A 22,179-nucleotide genomic window follows, 5' to 3' on the forward strand; every position below is an offset into this window, starting at 1 on the left:
TCAACAGCAACATGCTAGTAATATAATCGTCACCAATTCTGCACGGATAAAATTTTTGTTAAACAATCTTTCCTTCTCAGTACATCTGGTTCAAATGTTTGACTTTGCAACTGTGCGGGATATTGGGAATATTGGGAATATTCCCACCTTCCTGAGATGATTGGAACGAAGATTGTTGTAAATTATACTAACAAGAATCAGCAATAAAATATCTGTGGAAAATATGCGAAAAATCTTACAAAGGCTTAGAAATAGACATAGGAAGGTGTATATTTGCATTACAAATGTATCAGAGTTTTTCTAGTTAACTTTTTTATGTAACAGAACCAATGTCACTTTTTGAGGAAACTTGACAACATATTATTTTAAAGGTTGTCTGAAATACTAATAAGAGGCAAAGAAAAAAAAAGCCAAAACAAATAGGAAGATATATAATTAAAGGTATGTGGTAGGGGTTAAACTAAGCAGGGATTATAAAATATTATACAACAAAAATAGCCAATTTACCCATCAATAATACATCAAAGTTAAAAATGGCATTTGTTACACAGGAAAATTAAATATATTAAAAATAAGTCATTTCAAATTAATTGGAAAAGAGAGGCTATTTCATTATTGTTACACAAGTAATTTGGTTGTTATATGGAAAAAAAAATTCAATTGAGTTTATCTTACTGGTGAATTAAAGAGTGAAACATGCAAACGTACACCTTAAACAAATACCCAAACTCTTTTAGCTGCAGTCTCTTCGCTTATGACCATGTTGGCTGTTGCCAGTAATCCTCATGCTGGTTATTTCCTCCTATAGCAATTGGAACTTGTAATAGCACAATTCTAAGATGGTTCCCAAGATTACTGCACCTTTGTTAGGGAAACAGGAGCATAGAGCCAGAGAGACACCATTTTAAAAATCAACTCCATCTTGAAACTAGCAAGGCACATTCTTTGCCCGTCACATGGTCATAAGATGCCCATGGCTAAGGAAGCAGCTTAGTAATGCCTGCAAAGACAAACTCCTGAACAACCAAATGTTCAAATGCCCTGATATGGCATAACCATACATACTTTAAAGATGACAGTCATGCTTTGCTGTACTTATGCACCCAAATGCCAAGGATAACTTTCTTTAAATCAATGAAGTAATTAATTTGGACACACTGTGAGCCCACCCACATGTAGACATAGCTTAGCTTTTTTATCAGTAAGACCCTTATGTAAGAAGAGTTTAAAACAAAGAGTGTTCCTCCTCTTACTTTCTGGGGATGCCCTACTCTAGCCGAAACCTTTAGAAGTTTCTCTAACAGTCCTGGTACTGAAATGGGACCAATCAAACTTGCTCTGTTAGCCAAGGACCTGCCTCTATTTTATTACTGTAGCCATTTTTTACAGAAATTCTATGTCTATGGGGCTGACTTGTAGTTGGGTGAATTATCGATGCTTTTTCCCCTAAGGCTAATCATTTACTTGTCAACTGGATCTTTTCCAACCTTGCCTAACCTATAAATTGCCCCCTCTCTGTTGCATAATCCTTGTTTTCCTTTTTAATTAAACTATTCCCATTACCTCTTGAACATACTGAAATTGCTCCCATCTAAAAGAAGAAAAAAAGAAAAATCCTGTTCACTGACCTTCCACCTCCTCTCAGTTACCACTCCAAATCTCAATTCTTTACCACCGAATGCACTTCCTGCTGCCCTTTTTCTCTTTTGCACACTCCAATCAAGCTTTATCCCAGACAACTGATTAAAATTGCTCTTGTAAAGGTCTCAAATGATTTCCACATCACCAAATCCAAGTCAGACTTTATCTCACCACCTATCAGCAATGAAGATCACAGGTCATGCTATCCTTATTAAAACACTTTCTTCATTTGGCCTCCTGGAAACACTATCTCTTGATTATCCTCTGACCATACTGGCCTTTACTTTTCAGTCTTCTTTGATGAATTCTCATCTTGTGGGCCTCTAAATGCTGGGGCGCCTTAGAGCTCTGTCTTTGTACTAGTCCTTTTCTCTATCTGTTCTCTCTTACTAGATAATATCATGTAACCCATCACCTTAAATTTCAGATATAAATGAAACATGTACTGAATACTCCATGGGAATGAAAGCTTTTTCAGCAAGGCTATAACCTATTCCTTCACTACTTAGAAATCTGAGAAACAATAAGATCTCAATAAAAAATCTTTCTAAATCTACTAAAAAAGAGCTCTTGGCAAGTAAATATAGTAATGATATTTACTAGAGGAGCAATAATGGTAAGTCCCTATCTGTATGAAAATTTTTGCATGATATAGCTGGTCTGAAAATGTTGCTTATTGTATTAAAAAGTTGGATTATGTGCATTTATAGTAAAAATTCCTGGATGAAGAATGGCAAGTAAAGGATATAATTAACAGGTGTGAAATGATGAGTTTAAGATGAAAATATTCCATGATAATTGCTTTGTATATGAAAAATAACTTTACAGCCATTGCTCAAAAACCTTGTCTATTAACCTGAAATTAAATTGCATCCTAATACAGAAAACTTAGAAAATGATTTTACGAAGTGTCCAGCAGAAGTCAACCGTGTCAGTGTAATAAAACTGATGCTTACTATTTTGCTAAAAACAAGAAGACCTATATATATATATGTTTTTAAAAAGTACCTAGGAGGTGGCAAGATGGTCAACTAGATGCAGCCTGGAGGAACATCTGTCACTAAGGGACTAGGCCATAGGGAAGACAGGTGCACTCCAAGCAGATCTTCAGAGAAAAGGCATTGAGAACAGACAGGGGGAAGATGCTGGGCTGAAGGGAGAGGAAGCTGGGAACCGTGCACAGGGCTACTGGGCACCAGGACTCATTCCTGGGCCCAAAGGGCTCCTGGGGAAGGGGATGAGTTGAATAGGCAAGGAGCAACTCACTCTTGCCATGGTCCTCTGGAATCCCAGCAGGAGGAGACTCCACTCCCACCAGGGACACTTGAATTGGCAGCGAGAGCTGCTTAGGGAAGTGGTAGGGGCAGAATTCCAGCCAGAGTGGAGCCCAGAGTGTTTGGTGTGAGACTGTCAGGACACAGCCATAAAATCCATACCCCTAGGCTTGACTTGTTCTTATAGGAGACTTTAGCCCTGTGGGAGCTGTGGGATCCCAACTTTGCAAGGCGGTTTTTCCTATGAGAGGAGGTAGGTAGGACCTGAGCACTCCTAAGTCTGCTGGCCTCTCCTAGCTCCCCAGCCTGCTTGCAGTGCAGCCCCTCACCCCAGGTAACTCCTGGGGGCTAACATCATAGCTCCTGTGCTGGCAGACAGCTTCTGTCCCTCAGAGGAGTGGAGAGTGGCACCTAGAGACACACATCAGCCCCCTGCCATTCCCCCACTGCAGCCTCCCGCATGCCACTTTGCCTGCAGGCACTTACTCACGGCCAAGCCCCACATCACTTTGCCCGCGCGTGTGTGCCTGAGCGGACCTTGCTTCCCCTTCCCCACCACACGCACGTGTGCGTGCCCTCTGCCGTGCCACTGCTGCAGGCGTGAGTGCACCCCTCCTTGCTACCCGCAGCACAGGATCATTGCCTTTGGAGCATTAGTGGGCACTAATCTCGCCTGCTTAGCCTCCTCCAGCACCCCGCCCCTGCGCCCAACATATAGAAAACATAACTGACTTGATATAGCTTAAAATACACTATAAGAATTTCATAATGCAATCGCAAGTATTAACAACAGAATAGACTAAGCTGAGAAAATAATCCCAGAGCTTGAAGACTGGCTTTCTGAAATAAGACAATCGGACAAGAATAAAAAAAAAATGAAAAAGAAAGAATGAAACCACCAAGAAATATGGAATCATGTAAAGAGACCAAATGTATGACTGATTGACATCTCTGAGGAGATGAGATGAATGGAAGCAACTTGGAAAACATATTTCAGGATATCAGCCATAAGAACTTCCCCAATGCAAAGACATGGAATCCACCGAAATGCCTAATGATGGATTGAATAAAGAAAGCGTAGTACTTATACACTATGGAATATTATGCAGCCATAAAAAAGAATGAGATCATGTCCTTTGCAGAAACATGGATGGATCTGGAGGCTATTATCATTGGCAAACTAATTCAGGAACAGAAAACCAAATGGAGCATCTTCTCACCTATGAGAAGGAGCTAAATGATGAGAACACATGGACACAAAGAGGGGAACAGCAGACACTGGGGCCTACCTGAGGGTAGAGGATGGGAGGCAGGAGAGGATCAGAAAAGATAATTATTGGGTACTAGGCTTAGTACCCATCTGACAAAATAATCTGTATAACAAACTCCAATGACACAAGTTTACCTAAGTAACAAACTTGCACATGTACCCCTGAACCTAAATAAAACTTTAAAAATAAAATAACAATAGTTGAAAAGAAAATATTTTACTGGAACTGGTGTCAGATGATTTCAGACTTCTCCAAGTAAAATGCTTAACTTTTGCCTGGTGTTCTGCTGTGACCCTTTTAGTATTAGGTTGGTGCAAAAGTAATTGAAGTTTTTGCCATTACTTTTAATGGACTGACTTCTAGGAGAGAGAAAGGTTATAAAACACACACACACACACACACACACACACACGTTTACATTGTTAAGTTTGATACTGGGCAATTTATATGAATGTTCTGAGTCTGCCTTTAAAATTTGGTGCCCGTGTATCATTCCCACAATTATTTTTCAGCTCAAACACCTTCATGGAACTACAGAATCAATTGCCTAATTCATTTAACTATCTAATGGCCTCACTCAGTTTTACGTTTAAAAAGAATATTAGATTTGAAAACAGGTCTTATTAGAGCCTTTCCCATTTCAATAAATGCCCATTTCATTTATCCACTGCTTGCACAAAAATTTTAAAGTCCAGAATTCAATCACTATGTAATGTAAGTTCTCGAACTATCTAGTTTGAAGCATTGAGGTTGCTTTCTACCTGACCTCCCTTCTGTTTCCCACCCCCCAGTAAGGTATTCTGCACACAGCAGCCATTGTATATTTTTTCTCTTCGGTTCAGATTTCCCATAGCTTCCCAATTCAGTCGGAATAATCCCACGATCTAGTCAGGCATCATGTCCTACAGGATGTACTTGATACGATCACCTGCTTCCTCCATTACCTGCTCTCCTACTACTTATTCATGGGATACCTTGGCTCTTGAAACACTGACCTCCTGAAGTTCCTTGAACACACTTAGATTACTCACACCTCAGTGACTTTATACTTGACACTTCCTATGCTTGAAACATTCCTCTCCCAGGCACAACATGGTGTGCTCTCTTCCTTCCCTCAGATGTCTGCTAAGATATCCCTGCATTAGCAAGGCCTTACCTGATCATCGTTACAAAATAGCACAGACTGCAAGATCATGCATTTGTTATTTATTTGCTTATTTTTATCTCAACAACTGGAAGCTCCTTAAAAACAAAGACTCTGTGTCTATTTCACTGTCAAATACTCAGCTACTTGAACAGCTGTTTAATGAGTAATTCTTTTATATGACTTGCCATGAAAATTCATGGTCACAAGAAATTAGGCTTAATGTGTGCAGAAAACCTCAGCTCAGTGAGGCCATCCATTCTGGGATACCCTCACTTTTTACACTCAGCTAGTATGTAAAGTATACACAGCCTGCCCAGGCCTCTGTGACTAGCCCTCATTCTCCAAGGCAAGGGCATCTTACCCAAACTGGCTACTCATTAACTGACAACAGCTGCTGGTCTAGATACTGATTTATCATGGATATGATATGGTAAATCCTTAATGATTCCTTGACTTAATGCTGGAATGCAAATATATTCCTCAGCAAATCCTCAGGTACACCTCAAATTGTAGTAATGACCTTAGAGCCAGCTTTTTGCTTTTTCCTTCAATGTCTGTTTGTTTGTGGAGGAAGTAAAGATGCTTGCTTGATATTATCACATGTTTCAGGATGATTTAACCATGCCAACCAGAATATATATATATGTATATATGTTTATTTACAGCCTTTCTCTCTCCTAGTACCCAAGTGTGAGTCTACACTGCCGCTCATGCATGGATTTCAGTGAGAGTCATCACACTATAGGCTTATTGACTGTATCCCTCTGATATCCTGCTGGGTTAAGTTAATCAAGTTAGACATCTTTCTCCTCATTAATTTATGTAAATATAAAAGACATGTGCAGTGTAGGTGACTCTTGGACAGTTATTATACATGTAATTACAACATTGCTACATATTTCTAATTGTACTCATTTAGCATTTTTTTCTGGATATTAGAAAATCTTTTTGAGCTACATTTTTATATATTTTTAATCCTAGTAAAATGTCTTACAATGCAAATTGTATCCTTGTTTTCAACTGTTATTGCCTCCATCATTCTTATATGTAATTTCTCTTGTGTGTCTGTATAGTATCACTTTTCTTACTATTTTCCTATATTCATCCATGTTCCCGATATTCTAAAATATCTCAACCTGTTCTTTCATATTTTATATTTTAAATAACAGTTTTATGAAAATATAATTCACATAAAATAAAATTTACTCCTTTAGAGTCTATAATCCAGTGGTTTCGATTATATTTACACAGTTGTGCAACTATCACCACAATTTTATTTTAGAATATTTTTGTCACCCTCAAATAGAAACCCTTTGCCAATTACCAGCCACTTACCATTCCCCATGCTTTCCCCAAGCCCCTGACGAGAAAAAACACACTTTCCTTTTCTGTAATTTGCCCGTACTGAATATTTCATATAAATGGACCAGTGTGTGTGACCTCTATGAATAGTTTATTTCATTTAGCATAATGTTTCCAGGGTCCATCCTAGTAGCATATATCAGCACTTCCTTTATTTTCATTGCAGAATAATATTCATTTGGATGGGTATACCACTTACTGTTTATGTATACATCAGTTGATGAACACTTGGATTATTTCCACTTTTTTTGCTGTTATGAATAAAGCTGTTATGAATATGAGCATTTTTGTATAGGTTTTTATGAACATATGCTTTGAATTCTTTTGAATATATAACCAGAAAAGGAATTTTGGGGTCTTAATGAAATTGCTTGTTTAACATTTCTAGGAACTGCCAAAATGTTTTCAAAAGTGACTGTACCATTTTACAATCCCCCCTTATGGGATTCCACTTTCCCCTTATCCTCATCAATACTTGTTACTATCTGTCTTTTTCATGTCAGCCATCCTGGGGTGTCTGAAGCAGTATTTTACTATAGGCTTGATTTGCATTACCCTAATATGCAATGATGTTCAACATCTTTAAATGTGCTTGTCATCAATTTGTATATCCTCTTTGAGGAAACATTTATTTAAATCATTTGCTCCTATCATTTGTCCATTTGTTATCGAGTTTATGAGTTCATAAAAAATGCAAAGATAGTGAATCTTAAGTGTTCTCAGCCCAAAAATGATAGATATGTGAGGTAATACATTTGATAATTAGCTAGATTTAACTACTCCACACTATATAGGTACTTTAAGGCATCATGTTGTACTTGATAAGTACATACAATTTCATCTGCAAAAGATAAATAAATAAGTTAATTAATTTATTTATTTATTTTAAAAATAAAAAATTGTTCAGGCCAGGCACAGTGCCTCATGTCTGTAATCCCAGCACTTTGAGAGGCTGAGGCAGGAGGATTGCTTGAACCCAGGAGTTTGAGACCAGCTTAGGCAAGGAACATACATCGTACATTCTCGCTTGACCCAATGAATAATGTACCAGTGAGACCCTGTCTCTACAAAACATTTTAAAAATTGGCCAGGTGTGGTAGAATGCACCTGTAGTCCCAGCTACTCAGGAGGCTGAGGCGGGAGAATTGCTTGAGCCCAGGAGGTAGAGACTACAGTGAGCTGTGATTGTGCCACTACACTCCAACCCGGATGACAGAGCAAGACCCTGCCTCAAAGAAAATAAAAAGAAAAATTATTCAGTTAAAAAATGAGTTCTTTGAATATTCTGGGTACGAGGCTTTTTATCGAATATGTGATTTACAAATATCTCCTTGCATTCTGTCATTTTTCTACTTTCTTGATGGTCCTTAGAAGTAAAAGTAATTTTTATGATTTGATTTATCTCTTTTTCCTTTAGATGCATGTGTTGTTGGGATTATATCTAAAAAGCCACAGGCCAATAATTATTCCTCTGTTTTCTCCAAAAGGTTATATATTTTACTTTAAGAACTTTGATCCAGTTCAAGCTGAGTTTTGTGTATGGGGTGAGAAGGGCTCCAAATTCATTTTTTGTAGATGAATATGCAGTTGTGTCACCACCATTTGTTAAAAAGACTACTTGACAATTAATTTTCTTGGTACGCATGTTGAATCAATTGATGATAAAGGTAGGAGTTAATTTCTGGATTCTCCGTATTATTCTATGTATCTATATGTTTATCCTTTTGCCAGTATCATGCTGTCCTGATCGCTGTAGCTTGAGGTAAGTTGTTTGTTTGTTTGTTTGCTTGTTTGTTTGTTTGTGACAGGGTCTTACTCTGTCACCAAGGGTGCAGTGCAGTGGCATGATCATGACTCGCTTCAGCCTTGACCTCCTGGGTTCAGGTGATCCTCCCACCTCAGCCTCCTGAGTAGCTGTGACTACAGGTACATGCCACCACACCCAGCTAATTCTTGTAGTTTTTGTAGAGATGAGGTTTCATCACGTTGCTCAGTCTGGTCTCAAACTCCTGAGCTCAAGCATTCTGCCCACCTCAGCCTCCCAAAATGCTAGTCACCATGCCTGTCCTGTAGTATGTTTTGAAATTTGAAGTGTGAGATCTCCAAATTTGTTCCTCTTTTCTAAGATCATGTTGGCTATTTGGCATTCTTGCACTGCCATAATAATTTTACTGTCATTTTATCAATTTCTACCAAACAAAAAGGCCACTCAAGATTTTGATAGGAACTTAGAGTCTGTAGATCAATTTGTGGAGTATTGCCATGTTAATAATATTAAGATTCTGGATTTATGAGTCTAGAATAACTTTACATTTATTTAGGTATTGTTTAATTTCTTTCAACAATGTTGACATAGTTTGGATATTTGTCCCCACCCAAATCTCATGTTGAATTGTAATCCCCAATGCTGGAGGTGGGGCCTGGTGGGAACTGTTTGGGTCCTCAGGGTGAATCCCTCCAGGCTTGGTGCTGCCTTTGCCATAGTGAGTTCTCATCATTTAAAGTATGTGGCACCTCCACTACCCCCATTCTCTCTCTTTCTCTCTCTTACTCCTACTTTCACCATGTGATGTGCCTGTTCCTGCTTCACCTTCAGGCAAAAGTCAAACCTCCTTGAGGCCTCCCCAGAAGCCTAGCAATGTCAGCACCCTGCTACACAGCCAATTTAGCCTCTTTCTTATATAAATTACCTAGTCTCTAATTTTTTTTAGCAGTGCAAGAACAGCCTAATACAAATATTTTCTACTTTTGAAAGTGTAAGCTTTTAACCTCTTTTCAATATTTATTCAATCTTTACTATTTTGCTGGTGTTATAAGTGGAATTGTCCTTATCTTAATTTTTGGACTACTTGTTGCTAAGGAATAAAAATAAAGTTATTTTTTAAATATTTACCCTGCAAACTTATTAAGTTCATTTATTAGTGCTAATAACATTTTTGCATGTAAATTTTGTAGGATTTTCTATGTAGAAGTTCCCATTATCTGCAAATAGAAAGAGCATTTTTTGTTTGTTTTTGTGTGTTTGTTTACTTCTTTTCAATCAGGATGCCTTTCAGGTTTTTTCTTGCCTGATTGTCATGGATAGAACCTCTAGTAAAATGTTAAATAGACGTGGTAAAGGCAAACATCCTTAGGGTCTTTCTGACATTAGGGGAAAGGTTTTCAGTCTTTCCCTATTAAATTAGCTGTGAGTTTTTATTGACACCGTTAGGAAGTTGAGAATGTTCTAGTCATAGTTTGTGGAGCTTTTTCACGACTTGATGTTGGACTTTGTCTAATAGTTTTTCCTGCATTTATTGAGATGGTCATGTGGTGTTGTTACTTAGTCTTAAATGTCATCCTGTTATTGATTTCTAATATTATTCTGTTGTGGCAATAAAACATATTTTGTATTTCCACTCAAAATTTATTGAGGCTTATTTTATAGCCTAACATAGAGTACATCCTGGAGAATGTTCCATTTGCCCTTGAGAACGACAATATTTTGGAGGACCATTCTATAGAAATCTGTCAATTCTAATTGTTTTATATTTTTATTCAATACTTATATCCCTTTGTTCCTCGTCTGCCTAGTTGTTTTGTTAATTCTTGAAAGGTGGGTACTGCCTAGTTGTTATATTAATTATTGAAAGGTGGATATTGAATTGTTAAAACTATTGTTGAATTGTTTATTTGTTCAATGTTGTCAGTTTTTCCTTCATGTATTTTGATAGTCTGTTTCTAGGTGCATTTATATTTATAACTTTATGTCTTCTTGAAAGATTGACCATTTTATCATTATAGAATGTCTTTCTCTTGCAACAGTTTTTCTCTAGCAATAATTTCGGTCTTAAACTCTATTTTCTTTATATTAATACAGCCGCTCTACCTCTAATTTGGGTCCTATTTGCATGGCATATCTCTTTCCATCCTCTATTTTGAAGCTCTTTGTGTCTTTGAGTCTAAAGTGTGTCTCTTGTGGACAGTATATAGTTGGATCTCACATTTTTTCATCATTTCTGTCAAGCTCTTCCTTGTGTTTGGATTGTTTAGTTCAATTGCATTTGAATTTTATTGGTTACTTTTTTGCTCATATGTTAATTAATCTGATAAAATCTGGTCCCCTTGAAGCCTTTACAGACTTTATGCCCCTTAACAGTTTCCAAGTGCCATGTGGCGTTTTTTTTTTTTTTTGGCATTTTATTAGACATGGCCATATTTTTAACATCCTATGATTTTTGAAATCTATCCTTTTAAAGAATCTACATTTATTCTGAATCTTCGACTTACTTCTTGCTTTCTCTTGTCCTGCATTTTCTGTAGATTTCATGTTGTTGTAGCTGCAGTATTCCTAATTGCCCTTCACAGACTGCATTAAAATTCATTGTAGCTTTTTGATTAATACAAAACAAATATAAAAACATTACCCTTTTATCATCAGTTTTGGCAAATTACTTTTTAGGCCGAGGCTTCTCAAATTTCATCTAAAGTAAAGTTTGTGTTTGCTGGACTGGTGTGAGATTTCTCTTATTTGAATTGCGGGATTTTCTCACATTGTCAGAAAAACAGGTGTCCTCTGTTTAGGATGCAAGCCTAGTATTTCTTTTATGTATGCTCACATATTTGGGATACAGTTTTCATTCTAGGGAAAGTTGATACCTGGTTTTCTGATTTGTTTTGGCTATGAGTCCTCCGAAAGTGCTTTGAAAGTATGGTTGGATCATAATATTTCTTATATTTTTTTCTAGTTTCTCTTAATTTGCTGTTTCATGAAGGAGAACCTATGCAGAACACAAATATGTTGCTTGTCCCAATCCCATCAGGACTGGTTTTAGTCAGACTGCATTATACTTGTACAAAGACTGAGTGTTCCTTATTGAAAAGACTTGGGACCAGAAGTGCTGCAAATTTTGGGTTTTTGTCCGATTTTAGAATATTTGCATATACATAATCACATGAGGTCAGATGTGAAATTTTCTACTTATGATATCAGGTTAGTGCTCCAAAACTTTTGGATTTTGGAACATTTTAGATTTCAAATGTTCAGATTAGAGATGCTCCACCTGTACCACAGTTTCTTTATACATTCATTTATAGATCGTAAATTAGGTTGGTGTTTGGTGACTGTGAATGGTGCTGCTGTAAACATGCATGTACATGTACCAGTTTGAGTAACTGTTTTCAATTCTTTGGAGTATATATCTAAAAGTGGAATTTAAAGATCATATGGAAACTTCATGTTTCCCTTTTTGAGGAAATGCCTAGCTTTTTTCCACAGTGGCCGATCCATTTTGCATTTTCATTTACAATGTCAGAGTGTTCCAATTTCTCTGAATTCTGGCCAACATTTAGACATACTAATGGTGATAATTCATTGTGGTTTTAATTTGCATTTGCATTACCCTATTCACTAATGATTTTGAATATTTTTTATGTGTTTATTGGCCGTTGTATGTCTTCTTTGTAGAAATACTTATTCATGTTATTTATTCATTATTTATTTAGATAGGTTTTTTGTTATTGAGTTGTAAAAGTTATTTCTATATTCTGGATCTTAGATCTGTTATCAGATATATAATTTGCAAATATTTTCTTCTATTCTGCAGGTTGTCTTTTCACTTTCTGACAAATGACATTTGATGCAAAAAGAAATTTAAATTTTGAAAAAGTGAACTTTATGTATTTTTTCCTTGCTTTTAGAGTCATATCTGAAAATATTGCTGAAGTGTCCTTCAATATTATGATGCCATTTGTCTTATAACACACAACTTTTCCTCTTTTGAATTTTTTTCTTTCATCACCCAATTGACAAAGTGTTTCTCCCTTTCCTCCATTCTTTTTTTTTTTTTTTTCTTTTTTTCTTTCTTTTTTTTTTTGGGATACAGGGTCTTGCTCTGTCACCCAGGTTGGAATGCAATGGTGCAGTCACGGCTCACTGAAACTTCAACCTCCCAGGCTTAAGGGATCCTCCTGTCTCAGCTCCCCAAAGTGTCGAGATTATAGACATGAGTCGTTGCACTCACCCTATCTCAGATTCCTGAAGCTGGCTTGTCACTTAGTGACCTTAATGTAAGAAAAGAACAGAAGTTAAAGTAAAATGTACTAGAAAGTACTAACAAGTGTTAGATACTTTTAGCCTAATATGAGGCAGTATTTTAAATTTTTATTCAAAATACAGACAAAAATATATCAATGGATGTCCAACATGGCACCCAAAGGACAAAGAAGCTTTTTAAGTGTGGGCCAACTACATCACACTTCTGGAGTTAAGAAAGTATGAGAACAATCTGTGAAATAATACAGTTTTATCATATGTCTCTTCAGTGGACATGGACTCTTGATCACCCAGCTGGCCTTGGCATTGGTGAAATCTGCTGCTTATTCTAAAAAAATCTGATAATGGTAACAAGACAGTATATTCAGATAATGACACCTAATTATCAGGAGCAAACTAAGAAAAATAATGGTACCTGTAGTCATAGAAAGGAATGTCAGTCAGAAAGAAGTAGAACATATACCACCCAAAATAGACACACTGGTTGATTGTAAAAAGGAGTTAAATAGAACATTATCTATAGCATTATATAATACTAGTTTAGCACACATCCATACATATGCACACACACACACAGAGATAAATTTTAGAAAGTAAAACATAACTTACTGATTCAAGAATTGAGCATGTACCATGCTGAATACAAGAAATGTCCTCTTAGATCCCAAAATTATTGAAGTAAACATCTGAATATACCAAATAAAACTATAATGCGAGTAAAAATGTCGGGGTGAAAAACATACATGTTGAATAAACCTTGGAAATATATTATCCAAAAAAAAAAGTTAAATAATTAAAAAATGGAAATTGGTGAAAGACAGGAGGTAAATAAACAAAAACAATTGTTTTGAGATAAACAAAGCCTGCAAATTAAAAGGTTTCCCAAATTCTGGCTGGGAAAATGGAAAAAGACACAGGCTAGCCTATACTCATAAAGAAAAGAAGTCAGTATAGCATTACCCCTCTCATCTGACACTGATAGTTGGAAGATAATGGAATACTACCTACAGGCTACTGAAGGAAGAGGAAAAAATGAAACTCAATAGTTCTATATTTAGAGAAGATATTATTTCTCCAGGAGGAAAAGAGATAATTTGGAGTTATAAATAATTAAGATATTATTACATTTGTGTAATTCAAATGAGGACAATCTTGGAAAATGTCAACCTTAATATTAAAAATAATTAAGAAATCAATAAAATAACGGAGAAAAATAAAGAAAAGATTGTGATGCATACGAATTATTACATACAAATGGATAATGACAGCATACAGCATTCTTCTTACACAATGGCACAAGAACAGGAGAAATACTGCAAAGTACATTTGAATAATGGACTAGAACCTAAAATACTAATAATCATTTAATAATATGAATGAAATGTAGACAGTATGTCAAGCATTGCATGAATGTGAATGGATTGAATTTTCCAATTAAAACACATGTATTAAAAAAACAACATTCAGTTATATACACTTAACAACAAACACTCTTAAGGTTGTAAAAAGAGTTGATAGTGAAGAAAAGGGCAAGGGGATATAAAGGAACTGCAAACAAAAATGAACAGAAATGATAATGTTATTATCTTGTAAGTGAAATATATGATTAAAAAGCACTAACTGAAGAAAGGACAGATTTCCTTTTTTTCTGATATACACTCTAAGGTGAAGATGTAACCATTATAAATTAAAAACACATGTATCAGAAATTATATTAAATGTAAAAGGACAAAATAATTTATTTAAAACACTAAGATCATCAAACCACATTACATATTGCTTACAAAAGACAGGCATTAAATATAATTAAATATAATGATGCAAAAGGTAGAAAGGTAGAAAGTAAAAGGAATAAAATGTAATATCTTGCAAGCATTCACAAAAGAAAGCTAGAGAGGGTATATACCCAAAGGATTAGAAATCATGCTGCTATAAAGACATATGCACATGTATGTTTATTGCGGCACTATTCACAATAGCAAAGACTTGGAATCAACCCAAATGTCCATCAGTGACAGACTGGATTAAGAAAATGTGGCACATATACACCATGGAATACTATGCAGCCATAAAAAAGGATAAGTTTGTGTCCTTTGTAGGGACATGGATGCAGCTGGAAACCATCATTCTCAGCAAACTATTGCAAGAACAGAAAAACCAAACACCGCATGTTCTCACTCATAGGTGGGAACTGAACAATGAGATCACTTGGACTCGGGAAGGGGAACATCACACACTGGGGCCTATCATGGGGAGGGGGGAAGGGGGAGGGATTGCATTGGGAGTTACACCTGATGTAAATGACGAGTTGATGGGTGCTGACGAGTTGATGGTGCAGCACACCAACATGGCACAAGTATACACATGTAACAAACCTGCACATTATGCACATGTACCCTAGAACTTAAAGTATAATAATAATAAAAAAAAAAAGAAAAGAAAGCTAGAGAAGCTATACTAACATCAGAATAAATCATATTAAGCAGTAAGTTCATAGTAATAAAAGAACCAATCAAACAGGAAAATAAATCTAAATTTACATGCCCCTAATAACAAAGTCATCCTATACTTTACATCAGCTGTAAAGCGGTCATTATGGCAGTAATGAAGGTTTTGCCTTACTATTGCTACTGATGTGCACTTGACCTGGCAGAGACCAGCACTGAAATGCTGTTATAACATTGCTCTCTGCAGGGAAAGTAGCCATTTGGTGCCAAAATGATTACATGGGGCTTCTCCTATTATGGAGAGGTAAAAAATTACACCCCTGGAAAAGACATGTACCCTGGATATGGATTTATCTTTTCTGTAAGTAATGCCCATGCCATCATCTCTAAACTTAGGAGTTTTTATTTACCGTAATGATATTCCACACTGCATTGCTTCTGAAGAAAACACTTGTCTCATAGCAAAAGAAGAATTATAATGGATATCACTGGTCTTACCATATATGGCATAACACATTAGACATTAGACCCATAAAAATGGAGTAATGGTCAACTAAAGACTGAGTTACAGTCAGTTGTCAGGGGAAATATGACGTTACATCTTAAAAGGAAAATATGTATTTTCAATTAGTAAGCAAGTTAATGTGTATTCTTCCCAAAATCAAAATATACATGCCTGAGGACCAAGGAGGAAATGCAGAGCTAGATCATCTCAGTACTGTACAGCATAATCCACCCAAATACATTTTTTTCTTCTACTTTCTCTACCTTTGAATTCCATTGATTCAGAGATCTTGGTTCCCAAAGAAGAAATGTTTTCACCCAGATAACAATGGTTTGATTGAATTGAAAGCTAAGAGTTTCTGCTGGCTATTTTAGATTCCTCATGTCAAACAAACGAACAAGCAAAGAAAGGAGTTAGTCTACTAGATGGGGGGGTTAATACCAATTACTAAGTAGAAATTAATGGGGAGAGGAAAGAGTAGGTCTGTTATGAAAGTGAATCCAAAACTACTGCAACCAATAGCTGAGGGCAGAAACCCTTCAGGAATGAAGATTTGGGTCTCTCTACCAGTAATGTCTTGGCTTAAAGCAAAGAAAATGTGGAAGCGTAGTGAGAATAAACAAGTTAAAAATACCCATTACAGTCTCATCATAAGTTAAAGAAATGAATGCGACAGCAGCTATGCTTATTCTCCCTACATCAGTATGTGTGTGTGGGTCAACTATTTTCTTATCTCTCTTCCTTCCTGTTATTGTTTTATGCTAGTCTTGTTGAATGTGACCTAAAACAATCTGACTTTTTTTAGTTAACAGAATATTAAGCCGGGACTGTGAGTGAATTTTAAGGTAATAAAGATAACTCAGAAAAGATAGTGCAACTCTGTTTCAGAGATGTATGAAATGATGATAGCTATTTTGCATCTACTCAGTTCAATAAGAGAAAGAGAACATCTTAATTTGTACAAAAGGTTGTTTTATATTGTTTGATGCAAACACAGAAATGTTTTTCTTGTCTAAGATATGAGATCTTTAGATACAGGGTTCACATGTGTGTAGAAGGGTGTGGGGATGCTTAACAGCCACAAGTGCACCTTGCCACTTAGCGTGTTATTGTATCTGCTTCAAACCAGCTTCTCTAAGATATTTTACTAGTTTTATGCTATTTTTCAATTTCTATTTTCTTTAACTATTATTATGCTGCTTCATTTTTTTAAGGAAATTAAGACCAAAGTGTGACTGGATTAGGCCAAGAACAGGGTAAAAGATTATTAGAAGCAAGGTCACTGGGATACTATGGAGCCAGATCCTATAAGGTCTTATTTATAAGTTTTGCAAATCTACTATAAACCATCTGTATTTTATTAAAGATGAGGATAATGTTAATGATTACATGTGGCTTCTATTATGGAGGATAAAATATTATACCCCTGGAAAAGATACGCATCCTGGATATAGATTATCTTTCCTGAAAGTAGCACCCACACCTTCATCTCTAAACTTAGGAGATTTTTGTTTACTATAGTGCTATTCCACATAGTAATTTTTAAAATTATATTTAAATATAATTTATTGAATATCTGCACTAGAAAGTAGAATTTCTGTTGTAATGAATGTTGTAAAATGTAGACTAAACTTTTATAAATATAGAGAAATAAAAAGTGTGAATTCTCTTTAAAATCTTAGTAGAATGGTGCTTTCTGATAGCTTCACTGTCCCATAGTAAAAGGATTAATCAGACTGAAAACAAAATTTATTCTAAAAGCCAGAGAAAGAACGGTCCTTTCAGACTACCTTTAAGAGTATGGAATCTAATTCCACCACTTACTAGCTAAGTTAGCACAAAAGCCCAAACTGCCCAATCAGACTCACACATACAAGAGATTTTACCCAGTATTAAGCTTCTCTAATAAATTCAAAGATACAAATAATCAAGACACATGCATGAAATGGAGGGTTCTGGGACATCAAGGTATTTTTCCTGGTCATTTTTTTCTCTCATTTGACAAGAATCTTTAGCCCAGATTAGGAGATGAGACCTTTAAGAGAGATGTTACTTCTTGCACCAGAACACATTTCACATTTGGGATATCAAGCACATTTGTTATACACAGATTGATGTTTAAGTGATGTGACATTTTCCAGGGAACTGTGCCTCATGAATCTATAATTTATAGTTTTGTTTATCATGATCAAACCTACACTGGAGACATCTTGATAAAGGATTAACCCAACTAGAGACTTGATAGAAGCATTACCAAACCACAGGGTTTCCTTCTGATTTTCAAGGACATTTCACTACCAGTGGATTCATAAAACAATTAGATTGAGTTAACTGATGTCTTTCCTTCCCCCGGAATACTCCAAGCACTGGTAATCAGTAGAGAAAGGGATCCAAAGCCAACTACTTTAACTTTTTTTTTTCCTCACTAACTATGCAAGTGTGGGCAATTTACTTAGCCTAGATATATATCTGTTTTCTTGTCTTTCACATGGAAATAAAGGGACTCTAGGCATACAGTTATATTATTAAGTGGAATGCAACATGCAACTTGCTGAGCACAATGCCTGGCACATAGTAAGTACTCGATGAATATTAGCTATCACTGATAGTATTGTTTTTTATTGGTTTTCTGTATGAAAGGAGATAGTCCCCCTTTTTCAGAAGAAAAATCAAATAAGGGAAGAAAAATCAGAGACATAGTGAGTCTTTGATCATGTGAATACATGAGGCACTTTATATGCATTTGCTTTACTGTTCTGGGAAGAAATAACAGTATGTCACACTCAGCTATTCAGGTACCCCAAAACATTTCCATTTCAGTAACAGAAGCGTGAAGATTCATACACTGATGCAACATCTCTAAATAATATGTTTTTAAGTTGGTTGCTGAGAAAATCCAGAAATATAGCTCAGTATCTAGTAACAGTAGGGACTACTGAAATAAAATAAATAACTAAAAATAAATTTGCATCTTCCTTTGAGACTTCTGTCTTGGGAAACAATAAATGAAATGAGGGACTCATTTCAAAGGTGAGGCTTTTAATGAAGCAGTATTTTTTTTTCTTTCACTTTGTACTAACTACTGTCCTATTGGGACAATTTAGTGGGACACTATGTTGGCAAGATAGGCGATTGGTAAATTCATCCTTTATCTTAAATTACCGTAGCAGTGAATTTAAGAGAAAGATCTAATAATTACCTTTAAAAACTTAAAAGAAAGTTGAAGTGACACATTAACCAGGCTTAGTCATATCAGCCACTTTTCCATGAGTGGATCATTCATTCTCTCAGAAAAAATCTATATATCTGTTGAGTTCACATCAACTATCAGAGACTGTTGATCGGACTGCTGGGGATGCTTTGCCGTGAATCAGACAGTCTCAGTCTTCCTGGAGCTTTTTATTTTAGTGAATGAGAGGAAAAGATTAGAAGTAAGGGTGTGACCTGTTTGTAGGGAGTGATGTATACAGAGTACAAGGATGGACTAAAGTGGCCTGAAGTATAAGGAGTGACGAATTTTTAATAACCTACAAGACAGCTGACACATCCACTGAGTCAAGGATTTCTTTTCCTTTATGTTCATTTTGGGAGGAGGGGAGTTGTTTGGGGTTGTTATTGTTAGTATGCTGTCTGTCTTCCACATTATGTAGGACAATGCTTCATATATAACACTGCATCATCAATGTTTGTTGAATGAATTCTTACAGCATTAAAAATGGGTAAGAGGAAGGATATAATGGTCATAGTTATACATCCAAGAATAGATATGAAAGACTAGATGACTGATGAAAGACTGGCAGATAAAATGGCAGGAAATGGTAGTGAAAGCCAAGGAGTTGTAATGTATAGAATTTACTATATATTCTAAAGATTCTCTTAGCAATTTCTTATTCCTTGAATGAGAAAAGTATATCTCATCAAACAACATCCCTTTGTTTATTTGTTTTGTTTGGTTGTATTTATCTTCATGATCACTGCACAATTTTGGCAAGTCAGTATGACTTTCAATTTATGGTGTAAAATAAATTTTCCTTTTAAATGAAAAGTTTATTTTTGATTTATGGAAATAGAGTTTTGATTTTTAAGAAATACATTAATAAATATAAGTACAATACGTACTTGTTTGGTGAAAAATAATACAGGAAGTACACAAATAACTGAGGTTTATGAAACCTTGTTTAGAAGCACTAGCAGTAATAACAGTGTTTGTATTATTTATTCATTTAAACTATAAATTGTCATTTCAGTTTGTTTTGTGTTCTCTAGAAGTATTCATCTATTTGAGTTCTGTTGCAAAGAATACAGATATTTTATTCTGTTAACGGTGTTAGAGAGATTTGCCATCTAAGTACAGAAGGCAAGGGAGTTGCGGTTTTCCACAAGGAATACTAACAATCATGAACCATGAAGTCTTAAGAGTGATAAACAGAAAAGGAAAAGGATCCAGGAAATATGTGGATAGGAATAACCTATCCAATTCTTGTCAAGGTTAGCAGCTTCACAGAATACCTTAGAAGTATTTCTGTCTTTTTCTACGCTTTGCAACCATTTAAATAAGTATAATGTTCTCGAAGATGTGTAAGAATTTAACCTGTTAAAACTATTGATCTTCTGCTCTTTGGAGAATAAAACTTTCCTTATCTTTTCAAATGTATCTTTATTTTTTTTCCTATTGCTCCAATAAGTTGGCTTCTCCTTAATCTGTTTACTAATCTTTACTTTTCTTAGTTATAAGAAACTAAGTTTCATCTATAATTTCAATTGATTTTACACAAATTTGTTCAAAGTGATCCATAGAGCTTTCTTTGGTCTTATTTGTTTCTGCAATTTTTTTCTCTTTTTTATTCCTCAGATTTGCTCATGTTTTTCGCTCGAATTTCCCCCTAGTTAATACCTGCTAAAATCGGTCTTTTCCCAGGACACTTTGTAATTGCATGCTAAAGTTTTATCATGTCTGTTATTTTATTTTTATTTAACTTTTATTTTATATTAATTCTTCATTATTATGTATTTTTAAATTATTTTGTTACTGTTCTTCTAATACCTTAATGTGAAAGTGTTTTTGGTTACCTTCAGTTTGTTTTTTGTTTTTATTTTTAATTGACACATGATTGTACATATGTGTGAAATACAGTATGATGTTTTGATACGTGTATACGTTGTATAAAAATCAAGTCAGGGTGTCCGGTATATCCATCACCTCACACATTTATCATTTCTTTGTGGTGAGAATATGTAAAATTCTCTCTTCTAGATATTTTGAAATATACAATATTATTAACCATAGTCACTCTACTGTGCAATAGAACACCTAATTATGATATTTAAGTTTTTAATTCTCCTCTAGGCCTCATAATTATGATACTTAATACTTTCATTTCATTTACTTTTAATAGAAGTTAACTTGATTTTTTAAAATATAACTTAAAATATTTAGAAGATTTTATTTAACTGCAAGATTTAAAGATCGGAGGGCAGCTTGCACTATTAATTTTTCATAAATGTTATAATATTCAAAGAGTGAGAGCTGTATGATTTCTTAGCTTTAGACTTCATCATGGTTTTTTTATGTGTTCCAGTAAATGGTCAATTATTTTAAATGTTTTATGAATAATATCTTGTTTCTTGTTTAAAGCTTCTATTTTTTTAAGTTTAAATTAAGCTAAAATGCTGATTTTCAACCACAATTTGGATGCGATAACATATTTTTCCAGTTTTTTTTACATCCTATAACTTCCTCTTTCTTGGATTTAATTTTCCATGTTAATGGAATACTGTTGTTTTTCTCCAGAAATAGTACGTGATGAAAAACAACTTGGCTTTACACATGTGAATAACTCTTTTTCCCTCATCATCAAATGCTTACTTGGATGGTCATAGAATGTTAGATTATACATCATTGTCTCTCAGAATTCCACTATTTTCTTCTAGAAACCTGTATTACTAAGAGTACCAGTGATATTTAGCTAACTCTTATTTCTGAGTAACAACCTGCATATTCACTTCGATTTTTTTTTCTTCCTTTAACACATATATATCTAGGTGTCCATCTTTCTTTTGCTCAGGGAATGTATTTCTTTCCTGATCTCCTCCACTTGATTCTTTCAGAAATCTGTTATGCATGTGGGAAACGTAGATCTCTCCTGTCTAAATTTATTCCGCTCTTTTATTAATGATTATCAGCAAGTATTACCTTTTATTTTTAACAGGTTTATTGTGGTGATAGTATAAGGGGTGTTTGCATATCTACACAATCATCAAACTGTCTTTCATTTTTAGAAATAAGATATGTCCTTTTTTGCTACATTTTTAAGAGATTCCCTCAGCTCATTCAGTGTAGGTGTGTTTGTTGTGCTTACCAAGTCCATTCTATGGAATATTTTTTTCAGTGATCATCAATCATTCTGCTAATTTGTAAGAATGCAGAGGTTTTTCCATAACACAAACTGTTTTCTCCAATGTCATATTCTCTCAGCTGCTTTGAAAGGTACTTACTAC

Source organism: Rhinopithecus roxellana, chromosome 21, assembly GCF_007565055.1.
Source record: "Rhinopithecus roxellana isolate Shanxi Qingling chromosome 21, ASM756505v1, whole genome shotgun sequence".
In the NCBI taxonomy this organism is placed as follows: Eukaryota; Metazoa; Chordata; class Mammalia; order Primates; family Cercopithecidae; genus Rhinopithecus; species Rhinopithecus roxellana.